This window comes from Triticum dicoccoides, chromosome 6A (assembly GCF_002162155.2).
Source record: "Triticum dicoccoides isolate Atlit2015 ecotype Zavitan chromosome 6A, WEW_v2.0, whole genome shotgun sequence".
In the NCBI taxonomy this organism is placed as follows: Eukaryota; Viridiplantae; Streptophyta; class Magnoliopsida; order Poales; family Poaceae; genus Triticum; species Triticum dicoccoides.
Window position 1 is genome coordinate 582,842,699 of NC_041390.1, and position 24,095 is coordinate 582,866,793.

Below are 24,095 nucleotides of genomic sequence, written 5' to 3' on the forward strand. Positions count from 1 at the left end.
TTCCCTCCAACCGGCAGCCGCCGTTGCGGCAGACTGCACCAGCGACCCGCCGCCGGTGATGGCCGGCGCGAGGCGGCGCAGGGGGAGGGAGACGCGAACTTGGAGGGATGAAGACCCAAACGGGGCAATAAATGGCCGAAAGGGCGAGACGCGGGTCACCGGAGCCTTGAGGGCCTGGACACGGCGCGACGGAGGCGAAGCTGGGGCAAGCTCCAACCGCGCCGGCGGCGGGTGGCGCCAGGAAACGCGCACGAGGCCGCGGTCCGAGCGGCCGGCCACACCCCATGAATGGGCACGGCGGCGTCGCGCATCCCCAACCCGCAAGCTCCGGCCTTGCGTGCCCGTGGCCCGAGACGAGCTCGAGGGCGGCTGCGTGAGCGCACCTGCCGCGAGCCGGCGGCAGAACCCCTCTCGTGGGGGGTTGAGCCACCGGCCCGGCCGGGCTGGGCGGTGCGACGGGGAGCAACGGGAGAGGGGGGAACGGCTCATCATCCGCAAAATCGGCCCACCGGAGGCGGGGAGCAGGCGAGGAGGGCGGCAGACCGGCCAACATCGCAGACGCCGACGACGCGGGGGGGAGGGGGGAAGGCGTGGAGGGAGTGGAGTCGATGGAGCCGACTAGGTACGCGATAGAGGGCAGCACCGCGGCCGGGGGACCGTCGCCGCTGGAGTCGCAGGAGCGCACCGCGACCTCCATCCCTCCCACCATTATCATAGCATCTCACACTCACTGGCTTGTTGTCTCCAATCTAAGCAAAGTTGCAAAACTGGGCATTTCCGGAGACGCATTAATCAAAGAAGGAAATCTTGCCTTGTAGAACAACCATATATTGACACGCACAAGGCTGCCTTGTACTTGGAAGAATTTTAGAAAAGGCCAAACTGGGTGAGCACAATAAGCAGGGAAACAATTACAGTTAAATTTTAGCGTAATCGAGACGTACGTGGCAGGCACTAGGGTAGGGGTGGAAGCAGGGTGTGTATGATGCCGTTGACATCGAGGTAGATGCCGTTGGGGTTGGGGGCAGGAACCGCCAGTTAGGTCTGGAGGTGGCCTGCGGTCCAGCATGCAGTCCTCACGGCTGCACCCTCGCCGGAGAAGAAGTGAAGCGCACGGAGGGTGCGGTCCTCTCTGGATTGGGAGGTAGCACCGCGGCCATGGCCGCCCAGCCCGCTCTCCGCCGAGGCCCTTGAAGACCGTGGTGGGGAGCGGCGGCCATGTCGGGAGAGGATTGAACCGGGAGGTGAGGATTGAATCGTGGGCAAGGCAGCCGTCTCCTGACGGATGGGGGCGTCGTCGGTCCTGTCTCGGAACGCGAGTGATTGCGGGGCCAGGTAGATCTCCCTCTTCTCTTCTCTTCTCTTCTCTTCTCTGTGGTAAGGTGGGGGAGGCCGGCGGCGAGGTCAGCGGTGGGTGACGGCGCGATGTGGGAGGGGAGGGGACAAATGAATCGGGTCGGGTCGGGTGGTGGGCTGGGTTACTCTCCCCATGAAGAAGAGAAAAAGGTTGCGGCTTGCTGGTCCTACCATACGATCGAGAGTAGCCACAATGGAGAATGGAGAGTAACATACATTAACATACGCATATCTCTAGACCATGTTTTTTAGTGTACTCTAGACCATGTTACTACCTTCATAATGGGTAGTAACATAAGTATGGTAACATGCAAAGCCTCATTTATTAGGTTATAGACTCATATTACATTGGGACATGTGATGTTATAGTAACTAGCTAAGTTACTCAAACTACCTCTCTCTTCATTAACTCATTACCACATAAGCAAATTTACTGAGTTGGACTCGATGTTACTGCTGAAGTTGCTTCCACTGTGGCTAGTCTGATTCCATTGGTCAACTCAATCGGCACCTACCCACCACTCCCACGGATTGGCTAGTTCCTTATTGGTCAATGCCCATCTCCCTCGGATCAACCCGCCTCTTTAACAGATTTCAGCCGCTCGTCCATATCCAACGACCGGTCAAGATGGATGGATTATTTTAACTTTGCCCATGAATGATTCATACACCAGAGAAATACATTTCAATTTGAACTAAGACCACGACGAGTAAATCGGAACGGAGGGAGTACTAGATAGATGTGCATTTTAATGACAGATTCATATGCGCCGCACACGCAGGAATCCGGCAAAACTTCACCACGGTGTGCCGATTCCGAGCGTTGGTTGCACATCGAGCTTGGGCTATGAGCCGTAAGCTGCGAGGTGAAGGATCGGCACTGGGAGGCCAAGGTCATGGCGGCCCGTGCTCCTAATGGACTGCGGCGGCTCGCGTGTGCTCCAGTCTACCGCGGTTGGTCGCTCCCGTAAACGCGCAACCAGATTTGTTAGTGCTAGCCAAGCACACAGGCAGGGGAGATGTGCAGCGACTAACTGGAAGTAGCTGCCTACTGTCGATTCGGTGGGAAAGAAGACCAAAAGGAGAGAGAAAGAACACCGACATGTGAGCCTTTCCCGGTGATTTACATTTGCGGTACCGATTTCATGGGATCTGTTCACGTGTAGGCGACGAGGCGCCGTGAGGGTCGTCGTCCGCGGCGGCACAGGTACTGCTCCTACGCGTGCTCCTCGTCTTTGTCCCTACTTGTTTCTCCACTCGCCCGCCCTCCTTTTTCTGGTGAGGTCGCTCATTTTTCGGTTAGGTCGCGGTCGTTGTCAGGGAGGTCGAGGTAGAGGTCAAAGTCGAGGTCGTGGTCGGGGTTAGGGAGGTTGAACTCATTTTTCAGCGAGGTTGAGGTCACCTCCGTGGATTACTTCGTTTGGGAAACCGCCGGATTGGCAGGGGTGGGTTAGGGTTGTGCTCATCCTGTCGTTTTTGCGTTGCAGTAGGGGGTGAGCTCATGCATATACGTACGGTATGAGTGGTTCGGGGAGGATGAGTGTTTCGCGGCGATAGAGCCTCTTCTGTGGATTGAAGCCTCACAGTGGATTTGGTGTTTTTTATGAGTGTTTTTCCCCCGCGGTGTGCAACTCTGTCGCCCCTTGCATGCAAATTAGGAGCAGTAGTGGACAATTTTTGAGATAATATAGCCAATCTGCCAGCCTTATGGTGGTTCCCATTGGTCATGTGTTTTTCTCCTCTTGTTTGCAATTAGGGACCATTACCTGTGCAAATTAGTACCTATGCTTGCCAATTTCACAATATTCTCTATCCAAGCTGTCAGCCTTTTGTGTTTGATCTGGTGGTATGTGTGTTTTCGCGCTGCTATGTGCAAATAGGAACCCTTTGTTTTGTGCAGTTTAGAACCAATGCTTGCCATTTTTCTACATTATAGTGTACCCAATCTGCCAACCTTGTGGTGGATGTGGTGGTCCACGTGTTTTTATTCGGCTGTGTGGAAATAGAGATCATCACTTGTGCAAATCAGTACCAATGGTTGACAATTGTCTAATATAGTCTACTGATTTTTCTGCCAGCCTTTGTGCTGGATCTGGTTGTTCATGCATTTTCCCCCTGCTGTGTGCAACTAGGCCCTCTTGATTGTGCAAATTAGTATCAATGCTGACCAATTTTTCCATATGGTCTACCCGAATCTCGCGGTCTTTGTTGTGGGTGTGGTTGTTCATGTGTTCTCACCTGATGTGTGCAAATAGGGACCCTTATTTGTGCAAATCAGTACCAATGCTTGCCAATTTCCAATATATTATACTCAATTATTTTGCTGAATATTTTTTCCTGTTGGCTATGCATTTTTTGTTTGTCCCAGTTACACAAGTTATCATAATGAGCTTGTTGCCTTTTAGTTAACTATTTTCTGCCTAGTTATTACTTTCCACAGTTAAACTTAGTTGGCTTATATGTTGTCCAGTTTGCACAAGGTTGACTGCCTAGTTGATTGCATCACTATAGTAGTTGGTAGTTCACACGTTTTATAGTTCGTTGTCCACATGTTTTCCGCAGATCAAAGCAACCTTCTATGATTTCTCTAGTTTGTTTCCGCATCTTCTAACTATGTTTTCTTTTGTTGTATTTCCTCCCGCAGGGCAAAAATGGTTATAATAGGAGGAGATGCGGATGGCAATGAAGAAGATGTATTTTTTTCACTTTTTCTGTGTTTTTGAGTTTTTCAACTTATGCATGTATGCTAATGTCCTTTTTTCATGTTTTCTTTTGGTTGCTTAATCAACGTTCTAGAAGTCAGTCGCTTTGCCAGAACTCGAAGCGTCCTGCTAATCGCCAGCCACGACCTGCGCAGGGTGTTGAGCAGGGAGAGGATGTTGAGGTAAGTGTCATGTTGATGACACGAGCCCATTTTTCGGTTTTGTTTGGGTCATATAACATTTTTTGTTTTTTTCTCATGCTCATGTTTTTTATTTTTTGCTTAGGATGCTGATCAGTTCCGTGTTGTAAAGCGGACTAGACGTGCAGCACTTGGAAAGGGAGCTGAGTCATCTTCTAGGGTAAGTAAATTCTCGAATATAAGTGTTTCTCGCTTTTTAGATGCCGATGAAATTATGCAGCAGTTCGCACCACTATTTTTGTTTTTAGTTTGTCAATAACAACCTTGTAGTTGACATCTCTAGTCATCTTGATCTAAATACAGTTGACATTAGTTGGCATTAGTTGACATATTGTAGTTGACAAGTTGGCATCTTTTATAGTTGACATCACTGGTCAATTTTTTGTGCAGGCAGCAGCTGCTGGAGGAGGTGTCGCATCTTCCGCAGCAGATGCTGAGGTATGTGGGGTTTTTGGTGTTTTTATGAGCTATTGAACAGTTCCTTGCAAACCTTTTTTTAGTTGTTGTTATCTTGTTGCTATATCATTTCTTATTGTTGCACATCCGCTAGAACTTTTTGTAGTTTCCAGGTCTCGTATTTTTTCTTAGTTTTTTTAAGGTTGCACACTGACAGTCTTCAGTTGTCCTCATGAGCTTTATTAGTTGCACAAATACATCATATTAGTTGGCATGATCCAATTTTATGAATATATAGCTTATTCCAATACTGAATCCAAATGATGATTGCTAGTTTTTTTTCATTCTTGTTTTTTCTCTTTGTGTTTAATGTTTCATTAATGTTTTTATCTTCTCATCAACAGGCCAGCGGTGAAGGAGTTCAGGTGGCTGCAGGGGAAGATGTGGAGCGACCATCACAAGCGGGCAGGATAAGGGCATCACCAGCGCGGTTTGCAAATTTCAACGCCTCTCTACCCCATCACAGAAGCCAGAGCTAGTTTCGAGGTTGTTCGGGGGGCTATTGAACTTATCAGACACACTTCCAGCGGACCTCACTAAGTTCCTGGTGCAGTCCTACCAGCCATAGACCTTTGAAATGGTTTTCCCAGAAAGGGGAAGGATCCGTGTCGATGTTGACAGTGTTCAGAGGGTATTTGATCTCCCAAACAGGGGTCAAAAAGTCAGATATTTAGTTGACAAGGATGCCACTAGGAGATTCAGAGAGGCTTTCAACATAACTGGAAATTCTCATCCCCAGATCACTACATGGCTCAAGATGATTCAGGATATGGCTAGAAGAACGGATGACACATTCTTTATGGCCTGGCTTGCGGTTGCCTTCAGCACTTTTCTAGCACCAACCACGGCCTTGCAGCTCAGCCCAAAGTGCTACGGACTTGTGCTAGATCATCAAATGCTCAAGAACACAAACATCTGCCTCTTTATAGCAGAACACATTAATGAAGCTTTCTGGAATATGGACCAGGAGAAGCAAACTGTCTGCTGCTGCTTGTATCACTTGATGGTTAGTGAAAACGACCACTTCCATCTGTTCTTTTTCTTTTGTGCAGTTATAGTTTGCTGAAATACTCATAATAATAACTGAGCTTGGCTTTTCTTTTGTTGGGTCTGGTGCAGATACTATACCTTGATGCACTCGTACATGACATCCCAGTAAGCAACTGCGCGATACGATCGAATGCATGAGATAATACTCTAATTGCCAAGGTGATCAAGAAGGATACTATCTCTCCTGGTGTGTTCGGCAAATCACAAATGAGTTCTCTTTGTTTTTTTCCAACGGTGTCTTCTTTTTATGTTCTTTTGATGTCTGGTCACTTTTTTGGAAATTGCACAAAAAACGGTCATCAGTTGGCACAACAATGCATGTAGTTGCACAGTTGTAGCTTTAAGTTTGGCATCTGCACACATGTTCATTTTAAACTGGCACACCATCTTTTTTAAGTTGCACAATTTTACTAATTTGTTGCACAGATGTGTGGCATCAGTTGGTAGAAACTTTTTTTAGGTGCCATGTGGGTTGCACAGTTTTTGTGTCTTTGTTCAGTTGCATATATGTATAGTTGAATTGTCTACCCTAGTATCTTGTTGTAGTTGCACCGGTTATAATGTTTGGTTTCGTTCAACACACAAATATGTTTTGATAACCTTGTTATTTTATTTTTCTCTTTTTTACATCAGCTTAAAGAGGAGTATAGAGGCACGGAGCAGACACCACTGTTTGGTGGAATTTTGCAAGCTGAAGCATTCGTGGCATCCAAGTTACCAATAACCTACAATACACAGGTTAGTGTTTTGCATACAGAAATTTGTACCACTTACAAACATTTTTCTTTTGGCTGGGATGTATGTTCAGTTGCACATGTATAACTTTTATAGTTGCGAGAATACAAGATTCAGTTGGCTGGGATGTATGTTCAGTTGCACATATAAGCTTCTGTAGTTGCACATGTTCTTTGGACAGTCAAAGTGTCCTTTTGCAACCATTGACATCAAGTTGGCAGAATGCATATTTTTAGTTTGTGCCACAGTGCATGTGTAGTTGGCTGGAATCATGTTTTTAGTTGGCCAGAAAGTGTGTCTTAGTCGGTTTTTACTTATCACATCATTGTCAGTTACAGACATTTTACTTTTTATTTTTTTCTAACTGAATCGGTACTAAATCTTTTTATTTTGTGTGTTGATGCAGAAAAAGGCAAAGATTGCGAAAGTGGTCAATGACCCGTGCAAGGCTGTAACTGAACAGGTTGGCACCTTCATTGAAGCAGTTGCCAAGATCGATGACGAGGAACCAGATTTTGATCCTTACGTACAACAACCATCAATGGGAGCCGGGCCGTCACGCCGTGTTCCAAAAAGAAAGAGACGGGGGGCCAACTATATAAGAAGAAGAAGAGTTTGTTGAGGAGGAGTCAGAAGGAGATGAGGATATAGATGCAGGGATAGATATTGACGATGATGAGGACACAAATGCGGATGAATCAGAGGAGGAGGACAAAGAAGAAGATATAGAGGAGGAGGAGGAGGAAGAGGAGGAGGAGGAGGAGGACAAAGAAAAAGAGGACAAAGGAGAGGAGGAGGGCAAGGAAGAAGATAGTGAGGCAGAGGAGGAGGAAGAAGAAGGTGAGGCCAAAGAGGGGGACAGGGACAAATGTGCAGCAGTTGATGGCAGTGAGAGGGGAGAAGACAAAGGTGCAGCAGTTGATGGCAGTGAGAGGGAAGAAGACGATGATGAAGAAGACGAGGATGGTTATGGTGATGATAAAAGGGGATCCAATGGAGGCAGCGACAACCACGATGATGATGATGACAACGCCCCTGGTTTTGGTGGTATAGGCGGCAACACATCCAGGAGGACTAGCACTTCTGCCACCCCTGCCAGCAGCAGCAATTCATTGAGTAGCAGGAGCACACTACATATGTTGATTGACAAAACTTGCTGGAAAGACAAGGATTTGCCGAAGTCAAAGAAAAATGACGAAGCAGAGTGTCAGGGCAGCATTGATATGTTCAAGCTCTGCAATTTGAAGCCAGCTTTGCCAACCACCTTTCCCGTGCCAGATTTTAGCGACAAAGATATGTGTGAGAAGATCAACTTTGCCATTGACAAGAGCCTATTCTTATCAAGTGATGCTGAAAAGAATCAAATTGACATGGAGGAAGCAGGAAAGGGTCTTGATTGGGTTCATTCAAAAGAAAAAGACAAGGAATATTTGAAGAAGCTTCCAGACCTAAGCTCCAGCAAGAGCAAGGAAGCATCCATGGCAAAACCTCACGTGGTTCAGAAGCGTAAAGCAGTTTCAATGAAGAAAAATCTGTAGTTGTCTCAAACCAAAGAGAAGATGGTGAGTGCAGATGCTGAAATAAATATGGTCAAGGAAGTTGTGCTTCAAACTGATATGCCAACTATAGTGAGCAGAGAGCCAACCACCATCACAGGAGTTCAACAGATCAAGGGGAAGACTCCCCTTTCAATAGTCCCACCAAAACCACCTAAGCAGCAAAAGATTGTCAAGTTTGCCAGTGGCACAAAGGGGGAACATGCCACAAAAGATTTGGGGTTCAGAGACGAGAGAGAACTGCGTGCCGTAGCCATTGATGCATGGGTGCCAAGTTCTGCTAGGTTGCTGCCAACTCAGACTGGAAAGATGCCAACTACAGATACCAGTGTGCCAACTGATGTGTCAGTTAGCAGCGTGGTCACAATCAAAACCACCACAACTGCTCAGGAAGGCACCACTGCAACTGCAAGCCCCAAGGTGCCTACTCGTAGAGATGCTTCAATTCCGAACACAAAAGGAGGTGATCCAACTACCAAAGTGCTGTCCCCAAGAGCTAGCACACAGCAGCCAAGCAAGCCTGCATCACCAAGAGCTGACTTTCAGCAACCATTAACACAAGAGGAGGTGTTCAACATTATAAGTAGGTGCAAGCCTCCAAGGCCGCCAACTACAACACTTTTGCGAACCAAGTCAGTGAACGATGCACCCGTGTTTGTGTCGCAAGGAGATTCCCTGGTCCTTGAACCCATACGAATATCAAATTCTTATCATGGTGACGGGTTCTGCGATGCACCATCTTTTGACCTCGGCATAGATGGTGATGCTCCAGCACCTACTCCAGCAACAGAAACAGCGGAAGCCGGTGTGATTGGCATTGATGAGTGTGAGTTGGACCCAGCAGCTGCGAATGAAGGATGCGCTGCTGCTGATGCTGGCAAGGCAATAGCTCAAGAGCTAGATCTTGGATCACCAGAGAATTGCCACACCCTAATATGCGCAGAACCAGAACTTGGTACAAACAGTTCTTCGGGACCACCTCTTGCACGAAGACAAAGGAGGGTAAGAAGGCCCGCATCATCTCAAAGGTCTCCATTCATGGACTACAACAAGAAGAAGACATTCAACTCCAATGAGGCAGTGAACAAGCTTTACGATGCCCTCTTGTATTGGTCAGGCATCACCCAGGAGCAAATGATGAAAGTACCAGGTAAACTAACTCCCCCCAGCCTACATACATATCTTTTTCAGTTGCACAGGACCAGCCACTTAGTTGCACAGAAAGCATAGCATGTTGCACAAAACAGGGCTTCTAGTTGCACGCTGTTCTGTTTCAATTTCATGCACATTTTTTTTGCTATTGTGACCCTTCGAGCTAACTTGTCTTCTTATTTTCTTTCAAAAAAAATTCAGCCCTGAGATTGTCAGGTTTGGTGCTTTCTACATTTCTTTAAAGGAGTTAGTTGATTCGATGAAGCCTGTTCAATGGATGTCAAAAATAGTTATTGAGACTGGAATCTTACACATCATGGATAACTTATCAGAAGGGTCAAAGAAGGTCGTTATGCCACTGAGGTTTTCTGTAAGTTTTTCCAAAACCTTCTTTACCCTCATCTTTTGTTCTGTAGTACTTTTTTTGTTGACCATTTGAGGGAGGCCTTTCATCTACTAAGGAGTTTGAGGCATGCTTTTATAATCTCTGCAGATGAATTTACAGCAAGGGATCCACAACGTGAATGAGATAAATAAGAAGTTTGATTACAAGAACCGTCTCGACAAGAAAGAATTGGTGAGTGTTGTGCCCACATGATCCATCTCTTTTTAGTTGGCACCCACAGCATGTTCAGTTGCACATGATACATCTGCTAGTTGGAAAATACTTGTTGCAACTTGTTTTTAACTTGACCAAGTCTTTTACTGTTTTTCTTAGCTACAACCTATATCTGTGTCTGAAATCGTTCACGCTTGCAGGTCATGCTGCCAGTGCTCGAGTGCGCTGATGTAACCGATAAGGATGGAGGGAGGCATTATTGGGTCTTCAGTGTCAACTTGAGGGATGGACGCTTCGAAGTTCTTGATTCAAGCAGGAAGTTGGACAACATTGAGTTGATGAACACTGCCTCTACCATCGCGGGGGCAGTAATACAGCTATGGAGGAAGCATTACCCAAAGTTCAGCATCGAGCACTTCCAGATTATTGGCATTAACGTATCAAAGCAGCTTGGCAAGTAAGACATTAAGAATGGCATTCTTCTCAATTTCTCACCATCAATTTGTAGTTTTTACAATTTTTCTACTTGTGCAATCTTTAGTTTTTCAAGACACAGAACTTGTCTGCAATCTGTTTATCATTTTTATGAGTTTCTAATGGATTATCTAGCCAGTTGCAGAGTGGCACATAAGTAGTTGCACAGTAGAACATAAGCAGTTGCACAAAGTGCATTATCTTTTTTGGTTTTAATTTTATGTGAATTTTTTTCTTTTTTGCCCATCGCAGTAATGAGTGTGGGTTGTTCGCACTGCTTAACGCCACCGAGTGGAACGGTAGCCAACTGCCTAACTACGAACCCAAGGAAGTACTCAATATCAGGAAGAAGTTGACATATGATTGGGTCACCAGCGTGCACAACGACGCCCCATGGAGGAAGTTGCTGAGATACGACAAGGACTAGGTCAGTACTCTTTTTCTTTCTCCGCTCCATGGAGGAAGTTGCTGGTATGCACAATTTTTAAGCAGATTTTGTACACACTAGTAGTAATTTCGTTTGCAACTCAATATCATCACTTTTGTTGATACATTAGGAGCACTGGACATACAATTGTTCAACAACTAAATGTTTAACCAGTTGCCATGGTTAGCTCATCCACTGTGGCACAAATAATAACCTTTTTTACACAGCTCGTGTCCACTTGGTCCCAACATTGCTAAAAGAACATCATTCTTTTTTCATTTTTTTGTCCCAAAGTTACAAACGATGAAACAGAATCACAATAGCCTGAGTGGACACACACCAGCAGTGTGCCCTATAGATTGGCACTGGCTGCATTTGTTTTTCTTCTTTGGGTGCAACTCCAGCGCCGATTTGTACCGTCGACTCTTTGCCCTACCCTTTGTAGTAGACCTTGGAGGATCCTTGGGCACAAAATTATCAGAAGCTTGTGCAGGGGATGCAGCCTCCAACGGGGAAGTTGGACCATCACGATCAGCTGTGTAATAATCATATAAAAAGTTTAGTTTTTTTTGTTATGCAACCAGCACTGATGTTCTCTGCAACCACACAACCCATGTTGTGCAACTAACTAGTTGATGTGTGCAAGTTAAGTTGAATAAAACACCTATAGTAGCACGACCTGTCATGGTACTCGGATTGTAATCGCCTATGGGCATAACAGGAAAAACAAGTTAGATTTTTAGCTTGATCCTCAAACTAACACAGGGCACGCAACTAGGTAGCATGTTCTATGCAACTGGGCACTATGATATGTGCAACTGAAGTCACACACCCTAGTTTTGTTAGGAGTCGGGGAAGGTATTGCTACGCCTTGAGCTTGCGTTGGTTTTCCCCGAAGAGGAAGGGATGATGCAGCAGAGTAGCGTAAGTATTTCCCTTAGTTTTTGAGAACCAAGGTATCAATCCAGTAGGAGGCCACGCTCAAGTCCCTCGTACCTGCACAAAATGATAGCTACTCGCAACGAACGCGATTAGGGGTTGTCAATCCCTTCACGGTCACTTACGAGAGTGAGATCTGATAGATATAATATTTTTGGTATTTTTGGTATAAAGATGCGAAGTAAAAAGTAAAAGCAAAGTAAAAAAGCAAAGCAAGATTAAAGTGATGGAGATTGATATGATGAGAATAGATCCGGGGCCATAGGTTTCACTAGTGGCTTCTCTCAAGAGCATAAGTATTCTACGGTGGGTGAACAAATTACTGCTGAGCAATTGACAGAATTGAGCATAGTTATGAGAATATCTAGGCATGATCATGTATATAGGAATCACGTCCGTGACAAGTAGATTGAAATGATTCTGCATCTACTACTATTACTCCACTCATCGACCGCTATCCAGCATGCATCTAGAGTATTAAGTTAAAAACAGAGTAACACCTTAAGAAAGATGACATGATGTAGAGAGATAAATTCATGCAATATGAAATAAACCCCATCTTGTTATCCTCGATGGCAACGATGCAATACGTGCCTTGCTGCCCTTTCTGTCACTGGGAAAGGACACCGCAAGATCGAACCCAAAGCTAAGCACTTCTCCCATGGTAAGAACTACCAATCTAGTTGGCCAAACCAAACGGATAATGCGAAGAGACTTGCAAAGATAACCAATCATACATAAAAGAATTCAGAGAAGATTCAAAATTATTCATAGATAGACTTGATCATAAACTCACAATTCATCGGTCTCAACAAACACACTGCAAAAGGAAGATTACATCAAATAGATCTCCACAAGAGAGGGGGAGAACTTTGTATTGAGATTCAAAGAGAGAGAAGAAGACATCTAGCTACTAACTATGGACCCAAAGGTCTGAGGTAAACTAATCACACTTCATCGGAGGGGCTAGGACGATGTAGAAGCCCTCCGTGATGACGGCCCTCTTCCGGCGGAGCTCTGGAACAGGCCCCAAGATGGGATCTCGTGGATACAGAAAGTTGCGGTGGTGGAATTATGTTTTTGGCTCCTCTTCTGATTGTTTGAGGGTATGTGTGTATATATAGGAGGAAGAAGTACGCCGGAGGAGCAACAAGGGGCCCACGAGGCAGGGGGGCGCGCCCCCACCCTCGTGACCACCTCTTTTGTTCCTTGGAGCAGGGTCCAATTCTCCTGGATCACGTTCGGTGAGAAAATCACGTTCCCAAAGATTTTATTTAGTTTGGACTCCGTTTGATATTCCGTTTCATCGAAACACTGAAATAGGCAAAAAACAGCAATTCTGGGATGGGCCTCCGGTTAATAGGTTAGTCCCAAAAATAATATAAAAGTGGAAATAAAGCCCAATATAGTCCAAAACAGTAGATAATATAGCATGGAGCAATCAAAAATTATAGATACGTTGGAGACGTATCAGGCATCCCCAAGCTTAATTCCTGCTCGTCCTCGAGTAGGTAAATGATAAAAAGAGAATTTTTGATGCGGAGTGCTACTTGGCATAATTTCAATGCAAATCTTCTTAATTGTGGTATGAATATTCAGATTCGAAAGATTCAAGACAAAAGTTTATATTGACATAAAAATAATAATACTTCAAGCATACTAACAAAGCAATTATGTCTTCTCAAAATAACATGGCCAAAGAAAGTTCATCCCTACAAAATCATATAGTCTGGCTATGCTCTATCTTCACCACACAAAGTATTTAAATCATGCACAACCCGATGACAAGCCAAGCAATTGTTTCATACTCTAACTTTTTCAAAACTTTTTCAATCTTCACGCAATACATGAGCGTGAGCCATGGATATAGCACTATAGGTGGAATAGAATGGTGGTTGTGGAGAAGACAAAAAGGAGAAGATAGTATCTCATCAACTAGGCGTATCAACGGGCTATGGAGATGCCCATTGAGGGAGTCCTGGATTAGGGGGTGTTTGGGTAGCCGGACTATACCTTCAGCCGGACTCCAGGACTATGAAGATACAAGATTGAAGACTTCGTCCCGTGTCCGGAGGGGACTTTCCTTGGCGTGGAAGGCAAGCTTGGCGATGCGGATATTCAGGATCTCCTACCATTGTAGCCGACTCTATGTAACCCTAACCCTATCCGGTGTCTATATAAACTGGAGGGTTGTAGTGCGTAGGACAGAATCAACTCCATACACAACAATCATACCATAGGCTAGCTTCTAGGGTTTAGCCTCCTTGATCTCGTGGTAGATCTACTCTTGTACTACCCATATCATCAATATTAATCTAGCAGGAGTAGGGTTTTACCTCCATCAAGAGGGCCCGAACCTGGGTAAAACAAAGTGTCCCCTGTCTCCTGTTACCATCCGGCCTAGACGCACAGTTCGGGACCCCCTACCCAAGATCTGCCGGTTTTGACACCGACATTGGTGATTTCATTGAGAGTTCCTCTGTGCCGTCACAATCAGGAAGGATGCCTTCTCCCATCTTCAAAGACGACGCTGTTGCTAAGGGAGCCTTGGCTGTCGGCCAAACCCTCCGGCTAGGTGGTTTCCTCATGACCGCCTGTTCGGCTGTTGCACCGACGGTGACCTCTCGGGTCATCAAAAGCAACCTACAAGTCAGCTCGGCGCTCGTCGAGCAGTTAGATCCAATGGAGCTCTCTGCCATAAACGAGCTCATGGATCGCATCGCCGCCCTGGTGGTCGCTACGGATTACAACCAGGTTGGGCTTAAACCCGATCTAAGAGAAATTAACTCTCCCTAAGTCACCCACCACGTTGCCGTGGTAGAGGCGCAGTGCGGCGACCCTTCATCTATTCTAAAGACTAGTTATGTCCGAATTCCCGATCCCTCCAAGCCGGATACCTGCGGAGGGGAGGATGTAATTCAAGACCTGAGCTTAGGATCAGGCAACGGGTCGGATTCATTGGATAACGTCCAGGAATCCGAACTTCAGAGTTCGGAAACTCTTCGGCCTCTGAATCTTGGATTGGGTGAGGTTTCAGATTCAACGACACCCGCCCACCCAAACATAAGCGATTTCTCCCAAGTCAGGCAGAGGCCCGAGAAAACAGTACATCATTACTGGGCCAGATTCCTCCTGGTTATGAACAGGATAAAGGATTACCGCGAGGGAGACGCAATATCACTCTTTTGCAGTAATTGCACGGACGAGGGAATCCTTAATGCCATAAGTCGTCGTGATATTACACGCTTCGTTGACTTGGCGTCCATAGTACAAAAGTACTGTGCGATGGAAAGTGCCTGGAAAATCGAAACAAAATTTTGGGATAATCCGGCCTTGAATAATAATCCCGTCCAAACTAAGAGGGTGCATCATCATAAGACACCCGGAATAAATAGCAGAAAGCCAAAGCCCTTTACAGGGCATGGAACCGTACTGGAAAGGTGGCTTGATGGACCCTGTAGAATTCACAGTACAGAGGACGCCACACCAACTCACAGCCTTAGAGCATGTTGGATACTCTGGCAGGTAGCCAAAATTGGCAAGGACCTCTTAAATCGGGAGGCCGCAGAAAGCCAGCCCGAGGACACCAGTACCGTTCTCACAGTCTTCGAGACTTTCGCATCAAACAATATGCGAAAAAGAACACTCCGCAACCTCGCCGAAGTCTATCAAGTTGCAACAATAAATCCATGGAGCGACACTGCCATTACTTTCAACACAAGTGATGAACCTAGATTCCGAACAGCCCGAGCACCAGCCGCATTGGTCCTCAGTCCCATAGTGGACGGCTTTCGCCTTACCAAGGTGCTCATGGATGGAGGCAGCGGACTGAACCTCATTTATGAGGAGACCCTTCAAAAAATGGAAATAGACTGGAACCACGTCGAGCGAAGCAGCAAAACCTTTAGAGGAATAATCCCCAGTCGGGAAGCGCGCTGCACGGGAAAAATCACACTAGATGTGGTGTTCGACACGCCTGATAATTACAGGTCCGAAGAAGTCACGTTTCAGGTGGCCCCGTTTAAAAGAGGACATCACGCCTTACTAGGGCGGGAAGCATTCACAATCTTCCAAGCAATACCCCATTACGGGTACATGAAGCTCAAGATGCCCGGGCCGAATGGAATTATCACTCTAGCTAGTGATCCGGACATAGCACTCCGCGCCGAAAACAAGACGGCCGCATTAGCCCTTGAGGCACTATCCGAAGCCTTAGCGGCCGAGGAACTGACGGCGCTGCGCTCCACAGTTAACAGGGATGATGTGATACTCGACAAAAGATCTAAATCCACATCCTTCAAGCCAGCCGACGAAATAATCAAATTCCAGGTCCATCCAATGGACCCCAATAAAATAGCTTCCATCGGGGCATGACTGAACCCCGATGTAGACGCCGCACTGCGAGAATTCCTACGAGAAAATTGGGACATTTTCGCCTGGCACCCTTCAGACATGCCAGGGATCCCACGCAGGCTAGCCGAACACAGCCTAAATATCCTAAAAGGATTCATACCGGTCAAACAAGCCCTTCGGCGTTTTTCCGAACCCAAAAGATAGGCTATGGGACAAGAGCTAGCCAAGCTATTGGAGGCCGGATTCATTAGAGACATAAAACATCCGGACTGGCTAGCAAACCCGGTGATGGTACCAAAGAAGGACAAATCCTAGCGCCTGTGTGTCGATTTTAAAGACCTTAACAAGGCTTGCCCGAAGGATCCCTTCCCCCTCCCCCGTATCGATCAAATTATCGATGCCACCGTAGGACACGATTCGTTGTGTTTCCTCGACGCATACTCCGGTTACCATCAAATCAAGATGGCAGAATCAGACCAAGCTGCAACAGCATTCATCACACCATACGGCCCATTCTGCTTCAACACAATGCCCTTCGGGCTAAAAAACGCCGGCGCAACATATCAGCGCATGATCCAGACATGTCTGGCAAATCAGATCGGCAAAACAGTAGAGGCATACGTGGATGATGTGGTCATCAAATCAAGACATGTCGAATCTCTAGTAGACGACTTGAGGCTCACATTCGATAACCTCCGAAAATACGACATCAAGCTCAACCCAGAAAATGCGTCTTCGGCGTTCCAGCCGGAAAGCTCTTGGGCTTCATTGTATCCGGTAGAGGAATTGAAGAAAATCCAGCCAAGATCCGAGCTTTGTCACAATTGGATATCCCAAAGGACCTCAAACAAATACAAAAATTAACCGGATGCGTGGTGGCTCTAAGCCGCTTCATCTCCCGCTTGGGAGAAAAGGCACTGCCCCTTTATCGCCTACTCCGGCGCACCGAACACTTCAAGTGGACGGATGCCGCCACGGCCTGACTCAATGAAATAAAAGCCATATTGGCAACAAACACAGTCCTGGCCGCGCCTAACACCGGCGAACCAATGCTATTGTACATTGCAGCAACACATCAAGTTGTCAGCGCAGTGCTCGTTGTCGAGCGGGAAACGGATGGACACAAATTCCCCCTTCAAAGGACGGTCTACTACGTGTCCACTGTCCTCACTCCATGCAAATCACGGTACCCGCATTATCAAAAAATTGCATACGCGGTATTCATGGCATCCCGAAAGCTACGACACTACTTTCAAGAGTGTTCCATAACAGTAGCCTCGGAAGTACCACTTAACGATATTATCAACAACCGCGATGCAACGGGCCGGATCGCAAAATGGGCCATCGAGCTCCTCCCGTTCGATATAACATATAAGCCACGGCGAGCTATCAAATCGCAAGTTTTGACTGACTTCGTCGCAGAATGGACGGAGGCCGAACTCCCTAAAGAGTACGGCACATACTCAAACTGGATCATGCATTTCGACGGCTCCAAAATGTTGGCCGGACTGGGGGCTGGCGTCGTTTTGATGTCCCCAACAGGAGACACAGTCCAGTATGTACTCCAAATTATGTACACGGACTCCAACAACACAGCCGAATACGAGGCCCTTCTACATGGCCTCCGGATGGCAGTATCCATGGGCATTCAACGCCTAGAGGTACGCGGGGATTCAAACCTCGCGATATCCCAAATAAATGGCGACTTCAACGCCAAAGACCCAAAAATGGCAGCTTACCGCAACACCGTCCTAAAAATGTCAGCTCGGTTCGAAGGGCTGGAGTTTCACCATACAGCCCGAGAAAACAATCAAGCAGCGGACGTCCTGGCACGCATCGGAGCAAAACACGATGCAGTCCCCCCCAACATCTTTTTAGAAAGATTGTTCAAGCCATCTGTAGCATGGGAGGGGGAACCCGCAAATAACAGCTCGGACCCAGTTGCACCACTTAAGGCCGAACAATCTGACACAATTGGAGGCTCTGCCAATGAAATTACACCTTCAGCCCACGTAATAATGGCGATCATCTCCCCGTGGACAGAACCATTCCTAGCCTACCTTACTAGGCAGGAACTCCCGGAGGATCAAAACGAGGCCCGCTGCATCGTGCGGCGATCTAAAGCCTACAGAGTCCATGAGGGAGAGCTTTATAAAAAAAGCACTACCGGAGTCATTCAAAGGTGCATCTCCGAAGAGGAAGGGCGGAACCTTCTGGCTGAAATTCACGCTGGACTTGGTGGTCACCACACCGCTGCTTGGTCCCTTGTTAGCAAGGCTTTCTGTACAGGTTTTTATTGGCCGACGGCCCGGGCAGACGCTCAGGACTTAGTCCAACGATGCACTGGTTGCCAAATTTTTGCCATCCAAAGCCATATGCCACCCACCGCACTCCAAACTATACCAATCACCTGGCCTTTTGTGGTCTGGGGGCTTGACATGGTCGGACCTCTTAAAGGCGGGACCGATAGAAAGAAATACTTACTGGTCATGGTGGATAAATTCACCAAATGGATAGAAGCCAAGCCTATTAAAACGGCCGAATCCGGACCTGTGATAGACTTCATATCCGGGGTTGTACACCATTATGGCGTCCCCCATAGCATCATAACTGATAACGGCACGAACTTTACCGCAGACGAGGTAAAACTCTGGTGCAAAAACATGGGCATCAAGCTCGATTATGCTTCCGTCTATCACCCACAAACCAACGGCCAGGTCAAACGTGCAAACGGTCTTATTATGAGCGGCATCAAACCCAGATTAGTGCGGTCCCTTAAGGAATCTAATATGCACTGGGTAGAGGAGCTCGACTCCGTACTCTAGGGACTGCGGACCACGCCAAATCGCACCACCGGATACACACCATTTTTATGGTGTACGGCGCAGAGGCAGTTCTGCCTTGCGATATAATTCATGACTCACCTAGAGTGCGCATGTACGAAGAAAGAGAAGCCGAGCCCGATCGGCAGGACAACTTGGACGCCTTGGAGGAGGAGTGTGACGTGGCAAAAGCCCGTTCCGCATTTTATCAACAGCAGGCCCGAAGATATCAAAGAAGAGAAGTACGGGCCAGCCTGCGATATGCGTCGAATAACTGACTCAAGCCGAACCCGTGGAACGCCACCTGTCTCCGAAGATTCTATGCCTAGCGCCGGACTTTGTATTCGTCTCCTTCCTCTGTCCATTTTTCGTATTTTTCTGTCTTACATTTCTCTCCTTCCCCTATTTTCTTTTACAGCCCTTAAAGGCTTATCTAGTGCCGCGCCACTAGCGCTCATTAAACCTGGGGGCTTCTTTAACAGAAGCTTATTCATACGGGCCTCATGCCCAACGCATGCGTCAAACTTCCGCATGTACCTTTTTCTTCACCATTATATGCATCGATATGACTTAAGTTTTGGCCAAGCTGGGTTGCCTGGCTCCTGTGCTTACCCCTACGTTCCCGATTGTTCGGCTAGGAGGTAAAGGGAGCACCTCTGCGATTGTTACTGCCGGGTCAGCCGGATGTGTACCTCAGACTGTGTGAAGCCGAAAGCTAGCGTTCTTAAGGGAATATTCGGTCGGTGAGACAAAAGATGATCTTTTTACCCATTTTATGTGCCCCGAGATGCCTTTTTCTGCGTCCTTTTACGCAGTCCGGACATGCACTTTAGGGCATGCCTCCCAGCGAAAGGAACCCCTAACGAAACTATTCTCTCTGGAAGATGTTTCTTACTAACCATGTAATATAACATAACTAGTTGGGCACTTGTCTGATAAAGCACTAATGACCCCTACACCTGGTCTTCACTCATACCATGGTTCTTATATAACCGCTATGGTATTCGGACACACTCCGGACCGTCAGGTCCCGAGGTTGAAGTGGAAAGGTCGGCAACGACAAACGATCTACAATCCGGCTAGAAGGCACTACACATGTCAATTCAAAATTACATAGTCATTCTGACTGATTGTATTCCTCTTCTATACCATCTAACAGGCTGTCTAATTTACAGTCCTGCTGGGAATACTTCGCGGCCAACTCTACTTGGCTGTATACTAAGCTCACAGGGACCTCCTTCCCGTCAGGCCCCGCTGGTCCAACCTCAGCCATGTGGTTTGGGTCAGACTTCGTAAAACGGGTCTTCACCATGGCCCAGGCTTCCCGAGCGCCTTGTCGATAGGCCGATATCTTCCACAAACGGAAGCGCCGCCGAGCTCCCTTCAGCTTCTCCGCAAGCTCTCCAAGGCCCTCGGGCACGGAGTGGGCAGGCCATAAGGCTCGGGAAACGCCTCGCATCGCCTGCCGAACTCGCTCGTGCAGTTGCATGAGTTCGGGAAGAAGGTCACCCGTAGAACCGGGCATCTCCTCTGCAGGACGACATGTGAGCATACCTATAGACATTACTCTGTTAGTCGACTTCCTCGCCGAACTTTTTTCAAAGTTCGTTCAAGCACTTACTAAAAATGCCGCGTCGAAGCCGCTGATTCTCCTTCGTGGAGTCCAAAAGCTGGCCACGAACATCTTTAAGTTCGACATCCAGCTAGGTGTTGGCATCCTGAAGATCATTCCTCTCTCGCCTCACCCTCGTCAACATACTCTCACTGGCCTTTAGCTGGCGTAAGAGTTGTTGCTTGTCCGGATCAAGTCCGGCGCCATCTGCAATTTGATTTGTCAGATTTACGCCCACACCGCACAATACTAATCTTTCAAAGTGTATTCTACCTGAGGGGGTCCCTTTGGGCTCCCCTGTTGCGGCTAGTGCGGCCTCTAGTTGGGCCTTGCACTTTTCCAGCTTCTGGGACAGTACAGTATTCTTCTCTGTAAGAACCTGCATATTAAATGATCCTTAAATCAGTTGCTCTAACTGTTTCAAGTCTCGGGGGCTACTGGCATATATATATATATATATATATATATATATATATATATATATATATATATATATATAATTAACCAAAATTTTCTTACCCGTATGTCTTTCACATACTGCTCCGTGGCTCTGGCTAAACCATTTTGAGCGGCACGGAGGTACGCATCTCCCGAATTAAAGGCATCTAAAGCCTCTCGGGAGAAACAAGTGTCGCGTAGAATTTTCCAGCGACGCCTGTGGTTCATGGCACTCTCCACTTCTGAATTTGTGGCGGACAGCCTGTCCGCATCCTCTGTCGGAGGAACGTCCGGTGCGCGCCTTGTACTCGCCTCCGCTTCCTGGCCAGACGTTGGAGCCTGGCTGGTGGAGGCGCGATTGGCAACCTCTCCGGATGTAGTCCGGCGAGGTCTCTTTGTCCTGAAGATAGCACGAGCGTTAATATGCCCTGATAGAATAACTCCAGGGAAGCAGAGGGTGCATTATACCTTTGCGCCGGCATTTTAGTCCGGACTTCATTCCTTTTCGCCCTACGGGGCTCTGCGGCCCCTCGTTGGCTGGCCGCTGTAGGTTCGGCTTCCTGCCTCGGAAATCTCCCCTACAAAACACGGTTGATGTCAGAAACACCGAAATACGCAAGAGTGGAATCCCTCTCAAGGGAATGAGACTCCGGTTTCCGTCACCTGGGAGGCCGGGATTAACCCTGGGTAATCAGCCGTGATGGCTACCAAGGTATTGTCCTTGCTTAGCTGATAAAACACCCCGTCGATAAGCTCCACCGATATGTCCGGATCCTCTTTGAAGTCCGGATCGAGGGACCGTTCTGGGTCCTTGGGCTGTGGAGGGTGGCTGCTTATATTCTTTACCTCCTATCGCAATTCCTGCAGTGAAGTCGTTAGACTACCTATCTAACCACGGGAGTATCAAACAGACGGGCAAGCGCAATTGTTCACTTACCCAACTCGGAGGATCGTACATACTAAATCCGGCCTGCGGGTTGACGCGGAGGAATTCCTCCTTTTCGTCCTTGTACAGAGAGGATAAGATCTTCACGAGAGCAGCGGCTGAGTCCGACCCTTTATGACCGTAACAGGTGGCGTCATCCTCCCTGTTGAATTCCCACATTGGGTGGCCTCTATATTGAAGTGACTGCACCCCCCGCATAATGCATGCGGCCATGACTCTAATCATGGTTAGTCCGGAATGAGCCAACAATCTTATTCGGCCCATCAGGTAAAGGACGTCTCTGTCGCTTTCTCTCTGAGAGCTCCGCGCACGCCAGCTCAAGCGCTTCTCCAATGGAGCACTGTTGAACTCAGGGAGACCGACCCGGATAGGGTCTGGTAGCGGGACGTCATCTATATAAAACCATTTCGAGGTCCAGTCCTCGGATGCTTCCTTTGGGGTTCCGGATAGGTATCCGGTCCCGGCGATGCGCCATACTTCGGCTCCGCCCACTTGGTATATGGACCCCTTTTGAGAATGGGGCACCAGGCAGAATAACCTCTTCCATAGCGCGAAATGAGCCTCAATGCCTAAAAATGGACCTTTGCTGGAAGTGCTCTGATGATAACTCGCGGAAGGGAAGAGATGTGGTTTGGACCTAAATCCCCATCCCGTTAAATAGGCGGCTCATTTATACGGCCAGGGGTGTAGGTGTAAAAAACACCCTGGCTTTTCCCATTCGTTTGACACGTGGAAGACGGCCATTATTGGACGTGGAAGCCGAGGAGCGCTACATTACAAAAATCGGACATTATTCCTACAGGTACACAAGATTTGGAGAAGAACCCGCCTTGCAATGCCAAACAATCTGCGCGTCGGACTCGTCATCATTGAAGCCTGGTTCGGGGGCTACTGAGGGAGTCCTGGATTAGGGGGTGTTCGGGTAGCCGGACTATACCTTCAGCCGGACTCCAGGACTATGAAGATACAAGATTGAAAACTTCGTCCCGTGTCCGGAGGGGACTTTCCTTGGCGTGGAAGGCAAGCTTGGCGATGCGGATATTCAGGATCTCCTACCATTGTAACCGACTCTATGTAACCCTAACCCTATCCGGTGTCTATATAAACCGGAGGGTTGTAGTCCGTAGGACAGAATCAACTCCATACACAACAATCATACCATAGGCTGGCTTCTATGGTTTAGCCTCCTTGATCTCGTGGTAGATCTACTCTTGTACTACCCATATCATCAATATTAATCTAGCAGGAGTAGGGGTTTACCTCCATCGAGAGGGCCCGAACCTGGGTAAAACAAAGTGTCCCCTGTCTCCTGTTACCATCTGGCCTAGACGCACAGTTCGGGACCCCCTACCCGACATCTGCCGATTTTGACACCGACATTGGTGCTTTCATTGAGAGTTCCTCTGTGCCGTCACAATCAGGAAGGATGCCTTCTCCCGTCTTCAAAGACGACGCCGTTGCTAAGGGAGCCTTGGCTGTCGGCCAAACCCTCCGGCTAGGTGGTTTCCTCATGACCGCCTGTTCGGCTGTTGTGCTGACGGTGACCTCTCGGGTCATCAAAAGCAACCTACATGTCAGCTCGGAGCTCGTCGAGCAGTTAGATCCAATGGAGCTCTCTTCCGTAAATGAGCTCTTGGATCGCATCGCCGCCCTGGGGGTCACTACGGATTACGACCAGGTTGGGCTTAAACCCGATCTAAGAGAAATTAACTCTCCCCAAGTCACCGACCACGTTGCCGTGGTAGAGGCGCAGTGCGGCGACCCTTCATCTATTCTAAGGACTAGTTACGTCCGAATTCCCGATCCCTCCAAGCCGGATACCCGCGGAGGGGAGGATGTAATTCAAGATCTGAGCTTAGGATCAGGCAACGGGCCGGATTCGTTGGATAACGTCCAGGAATCCGAACTTCAGAGTTCGGAAACTCTTCGGCCTCTAAATCTTGGATTGGGTGAGGTTTCAGATTCAACGACACCCGCCCACCCGAACATAAGTGATCTCTCCCAAGTCAGGCAGAGGCCCGACAAAACAATACATCATCACTGGGCCAGATTCCTCCTGGTTATGAACAGGATAAAGGATTAGCGCGAGGGAGACACAATATCACTCTTTTGCAGTAATTGCACGGACGAGGGAATCCTTAATGCCATAAGTCGTCGTGATATTACACGCTTCGTTGACTTGGCGTCCATAGTACAAAAGTACTGTGCGATGGAAAGTGCCTGGAAAACCGAAACAAAATTTTGGGATAATCCGGCCTTGAATAATAATCCCGTCCGAACTAAGAGGGTGCATCATCATAAGACACCCGAAATAAATA